Here is a 20,247-nt window from a genome sequence, read left to right as displayed (position 1 = left end):
TTTGACTTTCATATTAGTTCGTTAACCAATTTAAGTATCTTCGGGGTTGCTCTTCTACAGTGGTGAAATCCAAATTTTTTTTACTACCGGTTCTGTGGCCATGGCTTGGTGGGCGTGGTGTGGCTTGGTGGCAGGGGAAGGATACTGCAAAATCTCCATTCCCACCCCACTCCTGGGGGAAGAATATTACAAAATCTCCACCCCCACCCCACTCTGGGGCCAGCCAGAGGTGATATTTGCTGGTTCTCTGAACTATTCAAAATTTCCGCTACCGGTTCTCCAGAACCTGTCAGAAGCTGCTGGATTTCACCCCTGCTCTTCTACCATTCCATCTCCCTTACAGCAATCCTTCTTCTTCTCCACTCTTTCCCTTCCCTCCCTTCTTCTATCCTCTTCTATTTTCTTATTTTCTCCTCTCCTTCCCCTTCTCTCCTTCCCCTTCTTTTCCCCCACACCTCCCTTCTTCCTCCCTTCTAACCTTCTCTCCTACTCTTATTTCCCCTCCCTTTCTTCCTCTCCTTTTCCCTTTCTTCTGTTCCTCTCTCTCCTTCCTCTCTTCTCCCCTCCTATCTATCCCTCTACTTTTTTTAATTACGGCCAAAATATTTAATTATTTTAAACAGTTTTTAGATTTTGTATGTCTTGTTTTTACTTTGGCTGTTCACCGCCCTGAGTCCTATATTGGAGAAGGGCGGTATAGAAATTTAAACAAACAAATAAATAAATAAATACTCCTCCTGGTTTAGTGGTTCCTTGATTAGGCTGTTTACTGAGCCACCAATCCCAGAAACCAATCCCAGAAAGAGAACTTTCTTTAAGCACACCGGAACAAATGCAGCTGAGAGAAGAGAATATTTATAACTCTGGGTTAAACTGGGGGGGTCCTTGATGCCCTCTGAGCTTGTTTTAAGTGTTTTTCCGGTGAGACCAGTCTCTCAGGGCAACCTGATCTACCCAAATATGGGACAGAGCATCCAGCTGCCACGTTTGTGGGGTCCTTGGTGCTCTTTGAGCTTGTTTGTTTTTTTGGCAGACGTTTCATTACCCAACTAGGTTACATGATCAGTGCTAGACGGGAGTGGGGTTTGCTTTCTGTTTATATATTGACTTTCCCTGTCAGTGTTGGTAGAAATTTTCTTGGTGGCTCAGTAAACAACCTAATCAAGGAACCACAAAACTACCAACCAACAGTGACAGAGCAAGCCACTTGTATAAAAGCAGAGACCAAGCCCTACACCCTTCTACACTGATGATGTTACCTAATTGGGTAATGAAACGTCTGCAAGAAAACAGCCAAGCTCAGGGAGCACCAAGGACCCCACAAACACAAGCAGAAAGAAGGAATAGAATTACTATTACAGCAGCAGGAGGAGGAACATTGCGGAGTCTTCTGTCCTGTTGACTATGCCAATCAAATAGTCCCTTGTTCCATGATACCTTATTCTGATACCACCCAATTTTCTGTAGTTGTCTCCTTTTCGATCAATCTGCCAACCTCTTCTAAGTTCATTGGATTGTTTTATGCCTCTTCCCTCCAGGTTTCCCCATTTTTACTGGGAATTAATTTTTGTTTCCAGCTGGCCTCTTCTAGGTGTGTTGGGAGTGTTTAATTCCATGGCTTCCAGCAAATTTGGGCTGATGCCAGCTTGTAGGAGGTGAGCTTATATAGCCTGGCTGTCTGGAATTGGCTGCCTGAGTTGAGTCTGAACATTTTTATCTGACACTTCTGAAAGCCATCAGGGACTAAGTTTTGTTGTTGGTTGTTTGTTTTTTTTTGTTTTTTAATGGGGTGGAAAAATCTGTTCTGTGCTACGTTTTAATTACACCCTTTCTCTGCTGATCTGTGCACATCTGTGGGGAGGGGAAATTCTTTGAAATTTTGTGTCGGCTGGGACTGGGATGACGGAGGAGGAAATAAAGAGGGAGATTGAACACTTTGATAGCTCGGAGTTTCAAAGAAACTGCCCTCCATCACGACAGGCGCTGCGGCTACCGTCTTTTAAAAAAAAACACGCACACCATTTAATTTCACTGCTGTTCTTCCTGGAAGACCGCTGTCTACCTGATTCAGAATTAACATTTTTAAGGAGGCATATGGTTGGCAGCAGTGGTGAAATTCAAATTTTTTTACTACCAGTTCTGTGGGCGTGGCTTGGTGGGCATGGTGTGGCTTGGTGGGCGTGGCAGTGGAAGGATATTGCAAAAGAGCCTTGGTAGTACAGTGGTCTAAAGCACCCTGTTATTAAGACCAGCTGCCTGCAATTACTGCAGGTTCGAATCTCGCCAGGCTCAAGGTTGACTCAGCCTTCCATCCTTTCTAAGGTAGGTAAATTGAGGACCCAGTTGTGGGGGCAATAAGCTGACTTTGTATAAATATACAAAAGGATGAAGGCTATTGCTTATTGCTTAGCACATTGTAAGCCGCCCTGAGTCTCCGGAGAAGGGCGGCATATAAATCAAATTAAAAAAAAAAAAGATCCCCATTCCCTCCCCACTCCAGGGGAAGGACATTGCAAAATCCCCATTCCCACCCACTCTGGGGCCAGCCAGAGGTGGTATTTGCCAGTTCTCCGAACTACTCAAAATTTCCGCTCCCGGTTCTTCAGAACCTGTCAGAACCTTCTGGATTTCACACCTGGTTGGCAGCCCAAAAGTCACCTTTGTAACATGCAAATCCTTTCTGAGTGTGAGCCCTGTCTATATCTTTTTTCCCCCCTAATTTCAATAATTCCAGAGCTGTTTCTTCCACAGCGTGTGCCAATTTTATTTCTTTAAAGGATTTCCCTGATCCTCTGCAAAAAAATTAAGCGTGGGAATCAGCCTTCCCCTTGACATCTTAAGTAGATGCCTATAAAAATCAATGTGCAATAGGCAAAGTGACATGCATAAGTCTCGGTAAGGTAGCGGTAAGCCCAGCACCTTTCCCCCTCCAGATTTAGTAAATTAATTTTTCCTAGACGTTAAATCATATGATGAACAACTAACAGAACTAGGTAGTTTAGCCTAACGAAAAGAAGACTTGGGGGGAGACATGATAGCAGTTTTCTAGCACTGGAGTCCATATTTTGGACAGAGAGGACTGCTGGTTTGAAAGAGGGGTTAAAGAGGCCATCTATGTCAAAATTGAACAGCCCTCTCTAAACAGAATGGGAAGGGATATCACATCATCTTATCTACAATCTACAATACAGTCAACAGTTCCAAGAAGACTCCACACCACTCAGGTCACCCTGATGACACAGCTAAAGCTCCAGATGATCTCAACGACTCTCTAAAACAGTGGTTCTCAACCTGTGGGTCGGGACCCCTTTGGGGGTCGAACGACCCTTTCACAGGGGTCGCCTAAGACCATCCAAAAACACATATTTTCAATGGTTTTAGGAATAATTTTATGGTTGGGGGTCACCACAACATGAGGAACTGTATTAAAGGGTCGCGGCATTAGGAAGGTTGAGACCCACTGCTCTAAAAGGATGCAAATGCCCAGCTGCCTGCAAGGAGTATAAATCCTTCCATTCCCCACCATCCAGTCAGAGCTGAAGAAGCTTCTTAGATGAGAAGTGAAACATTTTCAAAGGGAAACCAGAAAGTCCTGTTGCCTCTTGAAAAAAAGCACCTTTGGGACTAGCACTGAAGGGCCTGTCACAGCGGTGTCACTAAACGAACTGTTTAGTGTAACAGTTTGCAATCCTCCTGCAAAGTTGAGGATTGCTTGTACATTAAAGCTGTGCACACTTGAAAACAATTTGGAGGAAGTACTTCAGACCTCACATTAGCACTTCCTGCTCTCTGTTGAAACACACAAAGCCTTTTCTTCATGCTTTGGTACAAGCCTGAAAAGGATGGCTTTTGCTGCTGTTGAACTGATGATGATATCTAGCTGGGTCATGAAACGTCTGGACAAAAGCAACTAAGCCCCGAACCATTAGTGGATAAACCCAATTAGATAGTTTACTGTTGAATGTCTAATGCAAGAATCTCACCAAATTGTCTTCTGCCTTCCCTTGGGAAAGGCCAGATACAGACCTAAGAATTGGACCTCAAAACGTTTCCTCCCCAGAATGGACTCTAAACTGGTATGTCTCTGTCAGGTTTCGATGTCATCTCAAATAAATTGCACTCAAGCAATTAATCTTTGCTGAAATATTCCATTTATTGAGTACGACAGATCTGGCCCGGACTTCGTCGTAGCCGATACTAACCCTCTGACCCCAAACCCGTCCCTTTCCGTTCCCCAATTCTCATCTTCTCATTGGCCATCTTCCAAGTCAGTCTTCCCAGCTCCTGCCTTCAACCCCAGGAATGTCCCCCTCCCATCCCATCTCCTAGGGGATATTATCTACAGAGAAAATAAGTAGGTGAAAAGTCAAGCCTCCTCCTCTTTATGGCAGCATTGAAATGCTGACGGTCTCTTTGTTTCCTCTAGAGCAGGGATGGCGAACCTTTTTGGTACCGAGTGCCCAAACCAGAATGTGCATTCATATGCGTGCTCTGGAGCACCGGAAACCCAAAGACTAGTTAGCCAGCACATGCATGCATGTTTTTGGGCTGTTTTTCGGCCATTTTCAGGGCCAAAAATGGCCCACAAAACAGCCAAGAAAATGGCCTGAAAACAGCCCGAAAAAGGCCTGGAAACAGCCTGGTTTTTGGCTGTTTTCCGGCGCTCCAGCACCCGCAAAAACCAGTTGGCCAGCGCACATGAAACCAGAAGAGCAGCTGGCAATGGCGCATGTGCCCACAGAGAGAGCTCTGCATGCCACCTCTGGCACACATGCCATAGGTTCGCCATCACAGCTCTAGAGGCACCTTCTCTCCTTCTGCCGGTGATTCCCCTGGAACCGGGAGAAGGGTGGGAAAGTAGGGTTCCCTTTGGGAAGTGACAAGCTGCCACTGAAAAGTTGGTCTGATCGGCCAATTGGGATCTCCTAGACCCGTGATGGCGAACCTATGGCACGCGTGCCACAGGTGGCACGTGGAGCCTTATCTGTGGGCACGCGAGCGTTGCCCTAGCTCAGCTCCAATGCACATGCGTGTGCCGGCCACCTGATTTTCTGGCCATCTGGGCCCACCGGACATTGGGAAATGGGCTGTTTCTGGCCTCCAGAGAGCCTCCGGGTGGGTGGGGAAGGCCGTTTTCGCCCTCCCCAGGCTCCTAGAAAGGCTCTGGAGCCTGGGGAGGGCAAAAAAAGGTGCCTTCTAGTATCACTGTGCCATCGCATGCCAATAGCGGGGGGAGTGTGGGGGAGTCGCACGTATATGCATGGGGGGCAGTGCACATTGAATTATGGGTGCGGGCACGTGTGCGTGCAACCCCCCTCGCTCCCCCCGCTTTTGGCACATGATGGCAAAAAGATTAGCCATCACTGTCCTAGACATATGGAAAAGTTCATTCTTTGCCGATATGGAACTGGAGTGTTTGTCTTCCATTGCAGCTTTAAGTCAAGAATTCTTCCCAGTATGTTGCAGCCAAGGGAACACGCCCTCAAAATGAAAGTATATACCAAAGTTTGCCATATTTCCAGAGAGCTCTTGTTCTAATGCTTTGGCCCCGTCCTTTTGTCTCGTGGATGCCAAAGAAAGCGGGGAGCAGGCTGCGTGTGGCATTGAGGCTGTCTGATTAGCCACCAGCAGCCTGGCACGCAGATGGCCTTCTGGTTGAAGATGCGCCAACTTGGGTGGTGGAAGAAAGCAGGGTTTAGGAAAAGCTCAGCGCCTTTTAAGCTGAGGAAAGGCTGGGTGCCAAGCTCTGCCTTGGAGGTCCTTGGATGGAGGCCAGGTTTTAGTGTAGATTCTCTCTTGCCAATTCAAGCAGGCACTGCACAAAATTGCATTTACAGCCACAGATGAAAAGGACAGATGAACAGAGACTAACCAAGCCCCTGGTTAGTCAACCTGACCTTACCTGTGCAGGACAGCCATATCCTCCCATGTAAGTCACTTCCCTACCTTCCTTTTCAGCGATATCAGCGGTGGGCTGCTGGGGGTTCGCAGGGGTTCGAGAGAACCTTCAGCTAAGATTCTGTGCAGTTTGGAGAACCCCCAAATCCCACTCCTGGCTGGCTCCGCCCCGTCCACCCTCCCAGGAGTCCCCACATAGCCAATTGCACCCTGCAGGTAAGTGCAGGGTGCACAAGGAGGCTCGGGGAGGGCAAAAAACGGGCCTACCGGAAGTTCAGGAAGGTCAGTTTCTGGCCTCCAGAGGGCATCTGGAGCCTGGGGAGACCATTTTTGCCCTCCCGGAGGCTCAAAAAAAGCCTCTGGAGCCCGGGGAGGGCAAAAACAGCGTCCCCCACCCCCGCCATGGTGCAGGAGGCTGACTAGGCCACGTCCAGCATGGCCAAGCCCACCCAGCAACCGGGCAGAGAACCCCTTGCTAAAATTTTTGAAACCTACCCCTGAGCGATATGTTATTAAGTAGACGCCACTTGTGCAAATAACTTGATGCTATGAGAGTGGTGTGCCGAGATATCAGTTAGAAATGACATTCTCCTCTCCCCTCTGTTTTCGAGGATAACAAATTACTGCTCAGAAATTAACACTGTTTTTTAATGGCTGGAAAGCATTTGAAGATGCTATCCACAAAATGCAGTATCCAAGTATTTCAGATAAATCGGTCGTCTCTCTTTCATTCTCTATTGAGGGACTGGCTGTCCTGTACAGGGTGGATTTGATTTAAATCGAGTTGATTTAAATCACAATTTAAATCATGATTTAAATCACTAGTAAAAAGGCTTGATTTAAATCAACTCGATTTAAATCATAATTTTTAAAGAGCAACTGTCATCTCTGCTACTCCTTTGACCCACTGTTGACTCACCGATAGTCCCAGGGTTGCAGAATATACAGCCTCATGCTACATAACTAAGCTCCATTTTATGCTGAATAAACTAAATTATTTATGTATCTTAAATAGAAAACTATCTTACGATAGATTTTTACCCCAAAAGTTTTTTATTAAAATAAATTCGATAAAAATCAAAAAAATCCGATTTAAATCAAAAAAATCCGATTTAAATCAAAAAAATCCGATTTAAATCAAAAAAATCATTGATTTTTATCCACCCTGCTCCTGTATCAACCTCCTGCAAAGGGGAATTTTCCAGAGGCGATAGAAGTGATAGACAGCAATAGTTGGAGATAATTCCAAAATATCTTCGGAACAATTGTTATGATAACAAAGCAGAGCTTCCCCTGATTTCTAATCAATTGCCGTAGTTCAGAGATTGAAAAGAGGTGGAATTGACAGACTAAATCAGGGGTCTCCAAACTTGGCAACTTTAAGACTTGTGGACTTCAATTCCCAGAATTCCTCAGCCGGCAAACTTTGCTGGCTGAGGAATTCTGGGAGTTGGAGTCCACAAGTCTTAAAGTTGCCAAGTCTGGAGACCCCTGGATTAAATTGACAGTTTCTCAACTGTGGCTGCTTTCAGATCGGTGGGCTTCGACTCTCAGAATTCCTTAGCCAGCAAATTGGACATTTCCCAGATTAACAAATAAACAGAGTTTGGAAGGGACCTTGGAGGTCTTCTAGTCCAACCCCCTGCTCAAGCAGGAAACCCTATACCATTTCAGACAAATGGTTATCCAATCTCCTCTTAAAATCCTCCAGTGTTGAAGCACCCACAACTTCTGGAGGAAAATCATTTCATTGATTAATTGTTCTATCAGGAAATTTCTCCTCAATTCTAGGTTGGTTCTCTCCTTGATTACTTTCCATCCATTGCTTCTTGTCTTGCCATCACCTGGTGCTTTGGAAAATAGGTTGACCCTCTCTTCTTTGTGGCAGCCCCTGAGATATTGGAACACTGTATACCCAGTTCCTGCAACTGTTCTTCATATGTTTTAGTCACCACTCCCCTAATCATCTTTGTTAAAGTCACATTGTAATCCAGGACTATGAAGATAATACTTAAGGTAAATGTGGTTCTTCTTGAAAAGGCCACTAAATATCGGTTTCAAAAGAGGTCTGACACCAATCCTGTGCACATCAGTAGTCAGCGTGATGCCCAAGCTGTCAGCACTTCAAGCTGCATTTACTCAAGTGCTGACATAAGAAGGAGAAGCGGAGGCATCTGGAAAGGGATGTTTGACTTTTCACTTACTTATTTTCCATGGAGATAATATCCCCTAGGAGATGGGATGGGAGGGGGGAAATTCCTTTGAGCTGGAGCAGTAGATTAGGGGTAGAGTGACTTGGAAGATGGCCAATGAGTACAGGGGAGTGAGGAACGGAAAGGGAGGGTTTGGGGTCTGGAAGTCAGTGTTGGCTGCGATGAGTCGGAGTTAGAATGTCGTGCTTAATAAATGGGAGTTTTTCTTCAAAGACTTTGTTTGAAATGTAATTTATTTGAGACGACCTCGAAACCTGACACAAGCCATGTTTGGCAAAATACTGGTCAGACATTCACCAGGGGGTTGCCACCATAAAACCAGAAGCCTAACTCCTTTTGCAGGTCAAGCCAACATGGTCTGGAAGATGATGTCCAGCAACTGGAGCCCAATAGCATGCCTTAGCAGCCAACAATGGCCAGTAGGAACTGGGCAGTTCCCAAAAACCCAATTGGATTATTCCAACCTTGTCAAAGACTTTTCACATTGGGTTACCATCACTCGTACACCAAGCCTCGTGTTGGGATGCAAGGCAGTGTTAAAACTGAAACAGCCAAGAAGGGATTTTGTTATGCTATGAAGAAATGTTTTCTAGGGGAAAAAAAATTAGAAAAGCACCTTATGGTCACAGTTAGTCAGGTGTGAAGAGCACCCTAAGCACTGACATGAGCCAGCATGCAAATCTGTTTATTAATGATTATATAATGAAACTGCCTTAAACCGAATGAGACTTGTGATACATTTAGCTCAGTGTTTTATATCGTTGGCATCGTGACAGTTTTAGCATAGAAAGACACGGGAGGGCTGCATTGACAGGTTTGGAGAAAATGCCATGTAGCAAGACTGTTTCCTTGATTATTATTATTTTTTAATTAGGCTTGTTTAGAGCTGTTCGGTTTAAATTACCAACTGGGAAGACCCCTTCTCCTGCTTCCTGGTTCTAAGCCTGTTAGGAAGTTTAAAAATTGGAAAAGTGATGATTGTTGCTTTACTTTAAGGTCACCAAAATTTAGTGCTTCTAACTCTAAACCAAGCTTCTGCAACCTTAAATACTCAAAGAGCCATTTGGACCCGTTTCCCACAGAAAAGAAAACACCGGGAGCCACAAAACCCTTCCTGTGCCTGACTATTTCTTGAGTGGCCACAAAACTAGCATATGTAGTTGAAATAAATGTTCTGGTTTCTTCTGAAACTTTTCTTTTCTTGGATTTATCCATGGTTGGCCTACCGGGGGTTGAAAAGCTCAATAAATCACATGCCAGCGGGTATTGCACATTGGCAGTTGTGACACATATTTTGAGTGACAGGGAGCCACAGCAGAGGGGTGAAAGAGCCACATGCGGCTCCAGAGCCGCAGGTTGCTGACCCCTGCTCTAAGCAGATTTCGTTGTGATGAATGGGACTTTGCTAGTTCCTGACCCAGTGCGTTGTTATAGACTGATCTTACTCAACTTGGCAACTTTAAGAGATGTGAATTTCAACTCTTACAGATTCCCATGCTGGCTGAGGAATTTTGAGGAGATATGGACTTCAACTGAGGAGTTGAAGTCCACATCTCTTCAAGTTCCCAAATTTGAGAAACAACTGTGGTAGACCAAAAAAAATAATAATAATTTAAAGAAAGACACAGAAGAAATGATTTCTTCTTCTTTACACCAATCAGATAGCTCAACTTGCCGTCATTTCTTTTGAAATAGCTCTGCAAGTCTCCATAAGAAGTGGTTAGACTCACCTATTTAAAACAGCCTGAAAAATTAAAAAGAACAAATCAACGGAAGGAAACTGACTGAGTTTTAAAAATATTTAAATTGTTAAAAGCTCAAAATATCATGGGAACCAATTCTCTTTTGAAGCTATCTAGTTGGCGACCATTGCAACATTACAAGCCATGTGCTTTTTCAAGTATGAAAAAATTGTCTTCCTCCCTCCCTCCCTCTCTCTCTCTCTCTTCTCCCCTCTGATCTAAATTAGCGTAAGAACTGGGGCAGTGTGGGAATATTGGGGACGAATCATTGGCCCCCACGGAAAGGGCTCGCAACTTGGACATCCTCCTGGATACACGGCTGTCTTTAGAAGAGCATATGACGGCCGTGGCCGGGGGGGGGGTTATCAGGTTCGCCTGATACGCCAGTTGCGTCCCTTTCTAGATCGGGACTCCCTACGCACGGTCACTCAGGCACTCGTCACTTCCCGCCTGGACTACTGCAATGCTCTCTACATGGGGCTCCCCTTGGGGTGCACCCGGAGGCTCCAGTTGGTCCAGAATGCGGCTGCGTGGGGGATTATGGGAGCGACGGGGCGCTCCCATGTGACACCTCTCCTGCGCGAGCTGCATTGGCTTCCAGTGGACTTCCAGGTGCGCTTCAAGGTGTTGGTGACCACCTTTAAAGCGCTCCATGGCTTAGGGCCGGGGTATTTACGAAACCGCCTTCTGCCGCCAATAGCCTCCCACCAGCCAGTTCGCTCACACAGAGAGGGCCTCCTCAGGGTGCCGTCAGCCAGACAATGTCGGATGGCGACCCCCAGGGGGAGAGCCTTCTCTGTGGCGGCACCTGCCCTCTGGAACGACCTGCCCCCAGAGATATGCACGATACCAGACCTCCGGACTTTTCGTCGGGCCCTGAAAACACATCTATTTCATCTAGCCGGGCTGGCTTGATCCCATCCTTGCGGTTTTAAATTTATAATTGGTTTTAATTGCGTTATTTTAAATTGATGGCCAAAAGTATTTAATGTTTTTTAAATTGTTTTTAAATTTTATATGTTGTGTTTTTACCGTGGCCGTTCACCACCCTGAGTCCTATTGAAGAAGGGCGGTATACAAATTAAATAAATAGATAGATAGATAGATAGATAGATAGATAGATAGATAGATAGATAGATAGATAGATAAATAAATAGCAGATTAAAAAGTGACAGGGTTCAAGTCCTTTTAGAAACCTGGCCAAACCCATACCACAAAAAACAAACAAACAAATAAAGGAGAAATGTTTAGATAGCTTCACACCATATCTACAGAAGAGGAAAAAAAATATATCACAACCCCACAATGACAATTTGCTGGGCGGTGGGTAGATTATGGGCTTCTCTTCCACCAAAGCAAGGCCACTAAAGAAGAAAAGAGGGAAGGGACTACAAACCCCTTTGACTGAAAGAAAGGCAGTTCTCTGAATTTCATAAGTTGCCAATTTGGTCGCACGTTGCAGTAGGCTGAGCTGATCATCATGGAGGATATGTGGTCCCGGTAAACCCTTTTTTGGCACCTTTCATTTTTAAACGCTAGATTTAAGCTTACATTCTCTTAACCCCTGGGACTCTTTCTTCGTAATCAGCAAACATGCATAAATCGTAATCCACCGGGAACCGGACAATTTTTACATAATCAGACCACTAGCGAAAGGACATCTTGATAAGCTTTTGCGCAACCTGTTTCAACAGGAATGTTACAGGGATCATGATGTTTTATCTTTCCAGCTCAACGGACTAGCCCTAAGCCCTTCCAAATCCAAGGTGAAGCTGAGGACGTGTAACCCTTGATCTCGTCATGGGACTGAGGACAGCCAGAGTCCAAAATACCAGAAAGCTTTAGAAGCATACAAGGTGAGAGCTCACATACACGGAGAGAGAGATCTGGAAAACTTTTCAAGGCCCCTCTTAGTCCTGAAATGCCTTCCCAAGCTATTAATAACGCTGCTTTTCTTAGTATATACCCTGAAAGTGGCTTCTAGCTAAATTATTGCCAGACGTGGAATAATATTACAGTAGGCCCCAGGGGTGAAATCCAGCAGGTTCTGACAGGTTCTGGAGACCCGGTAGCGGAAATTTTGAGCACTTCAGAGAACTGGAAAATACCACCTCTGGCTGGCCCCAGAGTGTGGGGGAATGGAGATTTTGCAATATCCTTCCCCCAGGAGTGGGGAGGGAATGGGGACTTTGCAGTATCCTTCCCCCAGGAGTGGGGAGGGAATGGGGATTTTGCAGTATCCTTCCCCTGGAGTGGGGTGGGAATGGAGATTTGGCAATATCCTTCCCTCAGGAGTGGGGAGAGAATGGGGATTTTGCAGTGTCCTTCCCCTGGAGTGGGGAGGGAATGGAGATTTTGCAGTATCCTTCCCCCAGGAGTGGGGAGGGAATGTGGATTTTGAAGTATCCTTCCCCTGGAGTGGGGAGGGAATGGAGATTTTGCAGTATCCTTCCCATAGGAGTGGGGAGGAAATTGGGATTTTGCAGTATCCTTCCCCTGCAGTTGGGTGGGAATGGAGATTTTGCAGTATCCTTCCCCCAGGAGTGGGGAGGGAATGGGGATTTTGCAGTATCCTTCCCCCAGGAGTGGGGTGGGAATGGAGATTTTGCAGTATCTGACTGTTAAGGTAGTCCTCGACTTACGACTGCAATAGAGTCCAACATTTCCATTGCTAAGCAACATAGTTCTTTAAGTGAGTTTTGCCCCGTTTTACAACCCTTCCTTGCCAGAGTTGTTAACATTGTAGGAGTTAAAGTAGTAACCCGTTTGTTAAGTGAATCTGGTTTTCCCCTATTGACTTTGCTTGTTAGAAGGTCACAAAAGGGGATCCCGTGACCCCTGGGACACTGCAACCGTCATAAATATGAATCAATTGTGTTTGGATCACGTGACCATGGGGATGCTGCGACGGTCGTAAGTGTGAAAAACGGTCATAAGTCACTTTTTCCCCCAATGCCGTTGTAACAGTCACTAAATGAACTGTCATAAGTCAAGGACTACCTGTAATTTCTTGGGACTTCCTCCTTCCTTGTTTTAAAGGTAGCATTGCTCTGACTGTCCATTTTTTTTCAAAGCCCCCAACGGCACTTTTTTCAGTGCCGTGGTAACTTTGAAAGATCATTAAATGAATCATTCTTAGGACTATCTGTAGTCCAGATGGTGCAGAGGTACCTTAGAATAACAGAGTTGGAAGGGACCTTGGAGGTCTTCTAGTCCAACCCCCTGCTTAGGCAGGAAACCCTACACCACTTCAGACAAATGGTTATCCAACATCTTCTTAAAAACTTCCAGTGTTGGAGCATCCACAACTTCTGGAGGCAACTCGTTCCACTGGTTAATTGTTCTCACCATTAGGAAATTCCTCCTTAGTTCTAGGTTGCTTCCCTCCTTCATTAGTTTCCATCCATTTCTTCCTTCCTGCCTTCAGGTGCTTTGGAGAATAGCTTGACTCCCTCTTCTTTGAGGAAACCCCTGAGATATTGGAAAACTGCTATCATGTCCCCCTAGTCCTTCTTTTCATTAAACTAGACATACCCAGTTCCTGCAACTGTTCTTCATATGTTTTAGCCTCCAGTCCCCTCATCATCTTTGTTGCTCTTCTCTGCACTCTTTCTAGAGTCTCAACATCTTTTTTATATCTTCTTATCTATATCCACATCTTCGTGATATCTATGGAGGTTCTCAGTCATCCAGGTCATGGTTGTCCCAAAGGTGCTTTTTCAAGAGGCAACTGGACTTTTCTGGGGTTATTTCTTTGAAGACGTTTTGCTTATCATCCAAGAAGCTTCTTCAGCTCCGTGTGAAAATGAATCTGTCTTATTCTTTCATTGAGGAATTGGAGCTGTGCTTTCTGCAGGATGTTTTCTGCTTTATTGTTGAGCACAGACCCAGGCTGTTGGGGATGATTCTGTCCTGTCTGCATCTCAAACTGAAGCACAAATGGTTCCTGTAGCCTGCAATTTTTCTGGAAATCCGTTCATATTCCCTCATTGTTCGCAAGGTGTTCATCCCAAAGGGCCTCGCAAATATCTATGGAGATTCTCAGTCATCTAAGTCATGGTTGTCCCCAAAGGTGCTTTTTCAAGAGGCACCTGGACTTTCTGGGGTGGGGGAGTTTGAAGATGTTTCGCTTCTCATCCAAGAAGCTTCTTCACTCAGAGCTAAAGAAGCTTCTTGGATGAGAAGCGAAACGTCTTAAAAAAAAAACAGGAAGTCCACTTGTCTCTTGAAAAAGCACCTTTGGGACTACTTTCTTGCTAGGTATCCTTCACACAAGCAGACCCAGACAATTGGTACAGACTCGGCATTATCTCCTCAGAACATATTCTTTAATGACCATTCCCAGTAGTCCCACCTGTCTTGAATGCTGAAGGATCTTGGGAGTTGTAGTTCAACAGCCTCAGAGGAACCAGAAGTTCCTCATAAGTTCTTTGTGACACCAAGCCGGCATGGCCTGTAGTGTAAGAATGGGCAATCCTTTGGTGGCTGGAGCTGTCTCGTTGTTTCTTCTTCTTCTTCTTCTTCTTCTTCTTCTTCTTCTTCTTCTTCTTCTTCTTCTTCTTCTTCTTCTTCTTCTTCTTCTTCTTCTTCTTCTTCTTCTTCTTCTTCTTCTTCTTCTCCTCCTCCTCCTCCTCCTCCTCCTCCTCCTCCTCCCCTCCTCCTCCTCCTCCTCCTCCTCCTCCTCCTCCTCATCCTCCTCCTCCTCCTCCTCCTCCTTCTTCTTCTTCTTCCATTTGACAATGATATATCAGCAATGTGAGGGCAATACTTGGAGCTCTGTTCAACATGAGCCCAAGAAAAGACGTGTAAGAGAAGACCACAAAGTATTCACTCAGTCTATGCATATAATTCATATCCTGTCAAAGGCACAAATCATCCTGAAATGTATAAAGGCACAGCTCCTTCACGGCTGTCCTAACATCTTCTGATGGTGCATCCCTATCCAGAAATAGTTTCCATCTATTCTGTCCTCCTTATTTCTTTCCTCAAAGCCCTGAATACCACCATCTCATATGACAATGAATTCTGTGTTGCATTGTCTGAGGAAGAACAATGTAGGCTGGTGACCCCCAGGGGGAGGGCCTTCTCTGTGGGGGCACCTACCCTCTGGAACCAGCTGCCCCCTGAGATAAGGAGAATCCAAGACCTCAGTGCCTTCCGCCGTGTCCTTAAAACTTTCTTTTTTCAGCAAGCCGGGCTGGCTTAATATATTTTTTAAATATTTTTAATTGATTTGTTATTTTAAATTGTGGCCAAATTAATATATATCTTTTTAATTGTTTTTAATGTTTGTATTGTATGTTTTTTATCTGGCTGTACACCACCCTGAGTCCCTCGGGAGAAGGTGTGGTATATAAATTCAAAATAAAATAAAATAAAATAAACTTGCCAACAGGTTCTACAGGTAATCCTTGAATTATGACCATAATTGAACCTGCCCATTACAGGTTGTAAGTCATGATGGACATAAAACAGGTCACCCATGTGACTGGCTTGATTTTTGTGACCTTTTTTGCAGCTGCTGTTAAATGAACACCAAGGTCATTGAGTGAAGCAATTGTTCATTATGGGGTGTTTTTGCCGGAAACCAGAAGTAAACAACATGTTTCAGCAAAAAGGTCATAAATTGTGATCATGTGACTGCTGGATGCTTCAAACAGCCTTAAATCTGGGCTGATTGATGAGCGACCAAAATATGGTCATGTGACCGTGGAGGAGGAGGCCGTCAGAATTTAGGAACTGTGTCTTTGGGGGGGATCCATTGTAAGTGACTGGTCATAAATAGAGGACTACCTGTGGCATTGATAGAAGACCTCCAAGGTCCCTTCCAGATTCTGTTCTGATTCTGACCACAGAACATCTCTTTATAGACCATTCTCAATTTTGTGTGGTTTTTATCATTTCCTTAACATCTATACTTTTCTTTCTTTCTTTCTTTCTTTCTTTCTTTCTTTCTTTCTTTCTTTCTTTCTTTCTTTCTTTCTTTCTTTCTTTCTCTCTCCCTCTCTCTCTCTCTCTCTCTCTCTCTTTCTTTCTTTCTTTCTTTCTTTCTTTCTTTCTCTCTCTCTCTCTCTTTCTTTCTCTGGACTGCCTAAAAGTTTGTTACCTATTCCTCATTACGCGATTTCCTGATCTCCTGATCCAGTTTCCATTTTATATTCACTGCCGGCTATTGCCCTGAAGCTATACCAATTTAACTGACACCTAAACAACAACAAAATTAACCATAGAGAAACTGGTTCTCTGAGGTTGTACAAATGGATTTATCTAAGAATCCAAGGCACAGAGTTTCTCCAAAGAGCTTGGCCGCTATCTTCAACCATTTAATCAGAACATTCTACTTTTAAAAATAAAAAAAATAAAATAATTAAAAACCGAACTAGGAAAAAGCTGTTTATTTTTCTAAAGGCCAAACTGAACACACAACAGAAAAAGATAACAATTGAAAATCGAAAAGAATCCAGTTTGTTTCCTGGTGTGCAAAATGTAAGGAAGCAAATGGTGATATTTGAGAACCTTCTCCAAATAAGATTTTCCACTGTAAAGTATATGTACTAAATCGCAGCCAAATTCTTTTCTTGACAAAGGGATCTGTTGTATAAACACTGGCCTTTTTAAAAAGACTTCAGCAAAAGGTTACCCTCTAGTTTGATAAGCCTTCCATTCAAAACAAAACAAAAGGGGACATTTTTAGAAATGAAATTAATCTCGCTTTAAAGAGGTTTTAAGCTGGGTGGTTGCGTTATTGATGGTACATATGGCCTGTTCAAACAGACACCCCTACTCAGCCACAACTACTATGTTAGTTGCACTACCTGTGGTTGAGACTCAAACAAAGGAAGAAGTAAAACTTGTTGAATTTATAGATATTTTCCTTAAGAGAAACCTTACAAGATTTCAAAATCAACATTGTAGGTCACCACACTATAAAAAGGATGTTGAGACTCTAGAAAGAGTCCTAATCATCCTGGTTGCTTAGGGGACTGGAGGCTAAAACATATGAAGAACGGTTGCAGGAACTGGGTATGTCCAGTTTAATGAAAAGAAGGACTAGGGGAGACATGATAGCAGTGTTCCAATATTTGAGGGGCTGCCACAGAGAGGAAGGGGTCAAGCTATTTTCCAAAGCACCTGAAGGCCAGACAAGGAATAATGGATGGAAACTGAACAAGGAAAGATTCAACCTAGAAATAAGGAGAAATTTTTTGACAGTGAGAACAGTCAGCCAATGGAACAGAAGTTGCCTTTGGAAGTTGTGGGAGCTTCATCACTGGAAGCTTTCAAGAAGAGACTGGACTGCCATCTGTTAGAAATGGTGTAGGGTCTCCTGTTTGGATGGGGAGGGGAGATGGACTAGATGACCTACAAGGTCCCTTCCATCTCTGTTAATTTGTATCTGTATCTAAGTCAGCTTTCTACAGCATAAACCCTCAAGAGGTGTTGGACTTCTTTTGTCATTGTGGTTCAGTTGCTAAGTTGTGTGTCCAACTGTCCGCAATCCCATAGCGTGCCAGCCCTCCTGTCCTTCACTATCTCCAGAATTTGTCCATAGTCAAATGAGGAAACCAGATTTACTTAACCACGGTCTTACTAATTTAACAACGGCAGTGGTTCACTTAACGAATGTGGCAAGGAGAGTCGTAAAATGGGGCAAAACTCACTTAACAAATTTCTCACTTAACAACAGAAATGTTGGGCTCAATTGTGGTTGTAAATTGCGGGATATCTGTATTTGAGCTTCAGCTTCAGTATCTGTCCTTCCAAAGGACAGTCAGAGTTGGTTTCCTTTAGGATTGACTTGACTGGATCTCCTTATAGTCCAAGGGACTTTCAAGAATCTTCTCCAACTCCACAATTCGAAAGCAGTTTTGACTTCTGATGTTCCATAATTCCCAGTCAACACAGTCGGGAAATTGGACTTTTAGGATTTTAAGGTTGTAATTTAGATATGTGTGCATTACACAACAAATGTAATAGATCTTAAAATATAGATTGGTGCAATTTACTGTTTTATTACATATATTAATGTAATATAGATTACATGTAAAGAGTCCCTGGGGAGTTGGGCAGCATAGAAATGTGACTGACTAAATAGATAGATAGATAGATAGATAGATAGATAGATAGATAGATAGATAGATAGATAGATAGATAGATAGATAGATAGATAGATAGATAGATAGATAGATAGATAGATAGATGATAGAGCCCCTGCCCTTTGGAATGAACCAGACATACGCAAGATCTCTGACCTCCGAGTTTTCCACTGTGCTCTTAAGACCCTGCTCTTCCGACAGGCAGGGCTAGCTTCATAAATTGAGTTTTAAATTTGGAATTCTTAAATTTTTGGGTTTTTTAGTTAATTGGCCTTAAATGTAATACTTTTAATATTTTTTTAAATTTAAATTGTGATATTTGTATTGTGTTTTTACCTGGCTGTACACCACCCCGAGTCCTTCGGGAGAGGGGCGGTATAGAAATAAAATTATCCTTATCCTTATCCTTATCTGTTATTCTATTCTGTTCTGTTTTGTTCTGTGCTGTGCTGTGCTGTGCTGTGCTCTGCTATGCTATGCTATGCTATGCCGTGCCGTGCCATGCCATGCCATGCCATGCCAAGCCATTCTATTCTTGTCACACTGCTGCATTTCTACTCTCAAGTGCTCACAAACTTGTTATTCAACCATCTGTTCCACCTCGCCCATTGCAGACAAGCCGACATAGCTATACAGGTAGTCCTCGACTTACGACCGCAATTGAGCCCAAAATTTCATTTGCTAAGTGAGACAGTTGTTAAGTGAGTTTTGCCCCATTTTTGCACCCACATTTGTTAAGTGAATCACTGCAGTTGTTAAGTTAGTAACACGGTTATTAAATGAATCTGGTTTCCCCACTGACTTCGTTTGTCAGAAGGTCGCAAAAAGGGATCATGGAACCCCAGGACACTGCAACGGTCATAAATATGAGTCAGTGGCCAAGCATATGAATTTTGATCAGAGGACCATGGGGACGCTGCATTGGTTGTAAGTGTGGGAAAAAAAGGTCGTAAGTCACTTTTTTCAGTGCCGTTGTAACGGTCACTAAATGGACCATTGTAAATCGAGGACTACCTGTAATTTCTTGAGACTTCCTCCTTCCCTGTTTTAAAAGTAGCATCGCTCCGACTGTCCATTCTTTTTCAAAGCCCCCAACAATTTCCTTCGGGGAAGATGTCTTAAAACATTTTGAAAGTCAACAACGCCTTCGTTTGTTTACTTGGTATCTAACAGCCAAACCTTTAAACGGAACTGAGAACATTACATGCAGTAAAAAGAGTGATGAAATGTTTAATTTAAAGGGCAGTGGCTATAATTTAAGTGTTTTGTGGGGTCCTTGGTGCTCTCTCTGAGCTTGGTTGTTTTCCTGCAGACGTTTTATTACCAAACTAGGTAACATCATCAGTGTTTACCCAGCTGGGTAATGAAACATCTGCAAGAAAACAACCAAGCTCGGAGACCATCAAGGATTCCAAAGTTCAACCCTGAGCTTCAAGTATCCTCTTCTGTGAAGTGTTTTATTGACTCTGTCCAATCCTTGATGGAGTCTCCTTGCATATGTCCAATAAATGCACGGTGTTAGCACTAGAACCATTGTCCTCCCACGAAGTAACTTTTTCCGTTTGCTTTTCATCCTTGTCAACACCGTGGCAAGCTAAGTGCGTGCAAAGGAATTGTTTGCCTAAAGCGAGGGGCCATTCCTAAATATCAAACAAATTCCTTTCAGGTGAAATGACCTCTTTCAAAGTTGGGCGCATGGGTGCGGTTTAACCAAAGAACTTGCCCCAAAGATGGCCCTCCTTCACATGTGTAAACATCAGCTGTTATGTGATGCAATTGTATTCATGCCACGTCAGTTAAAGATCTGAGCATCTGTAGTCACAGAACACGCTGATCTCAGGCAATGTTAGCTTTAGAAAAATTGTCAGAGGGAGTCTTGAGTAAGTTGCCTTGAGCTTCGAGAGGAACGTCAAAATCTAATTGATCTTTCCTCTTCTCTTAGCAAGAAAACTGCTTTCTACATCAATTAACAATGCACTTTGTGATTCTACTTGTCCAGTTGGCAAACTCCGTGATTTCAGCTAGGTATGCTTGTGTTTGCCAAGCCCTACCTCTTGTTCTGTACTGCTATGAAGTAGGTTCTGTTTATTGACACTACATTGGAAAAAGGCTTCTAACTAAACCATCCCTTTATTCCACAGAGGGATAGTCATGTTAATTTGATGTGACAAAGCGAACAGAGAGATTTGGGCTATCTTAAAAGTTCTCACCAAGTTGAACTCAACTCTATGTGACTTCAAAATATTCTGTACCTGTGTCGCTCTCTTGGCCAAAATATCAAGGTCGACTCAGCCTTCC

The 20,247-nt window shown here is 43.8% G+C and overlaps 1 protein-coding gene across 5 annotated transcripts in view; it reads left to right on the top strand.

Annotated features, from left to right (window-relative positions):
• ST3GAL1 (ST3 beta-galactoside alpha-2,3-sialyltransferase 1) overlaps positions 1–20,247 on the top strand; it is a 133,946-nt gene that overhangs the window by 73,065 nt on the left and 40,634 nt on the right. For 4 of the 5 annotated variants that reach the window (XM_034434824.3, XM_087890910.1, XM_034434827.3 and 1 more), the window contains exon 3: positions 11,584–11,709. The exons of the other annotated variant lie outside the window; for it this stretch is intronic. The gene's annotated coding sequence lies outside the window, so the exon portion shown is untranslated. The remainder of the gene's footprint in view (positions 1–11,583; positions 11,710–20,247) is intronic. 5 annotated transcript variants of the gene reach the window in all.

The sequence above is a fragment of the Pantherophis guttatus genome, chromosome 3 (assembly GCF_059756535.1).
Source record: "Pantherophis guttatus breed Tessera chromosome 3, ASM5975653v1, whole genome shotgun sequence".
Classification (NCBI taxonomy): domain Eukaryota; kingdom Metazoa; phylum Chordata; class Lepidosauria; order Squamata; family Colubridae; genus Pantherophis; species Pantherophis guttatus.
The sequence above is the reverse complement of the archived record's forward strand: the minus strand, read 5'-3'. Positions and strand labels throughout refer to the sequence as shown.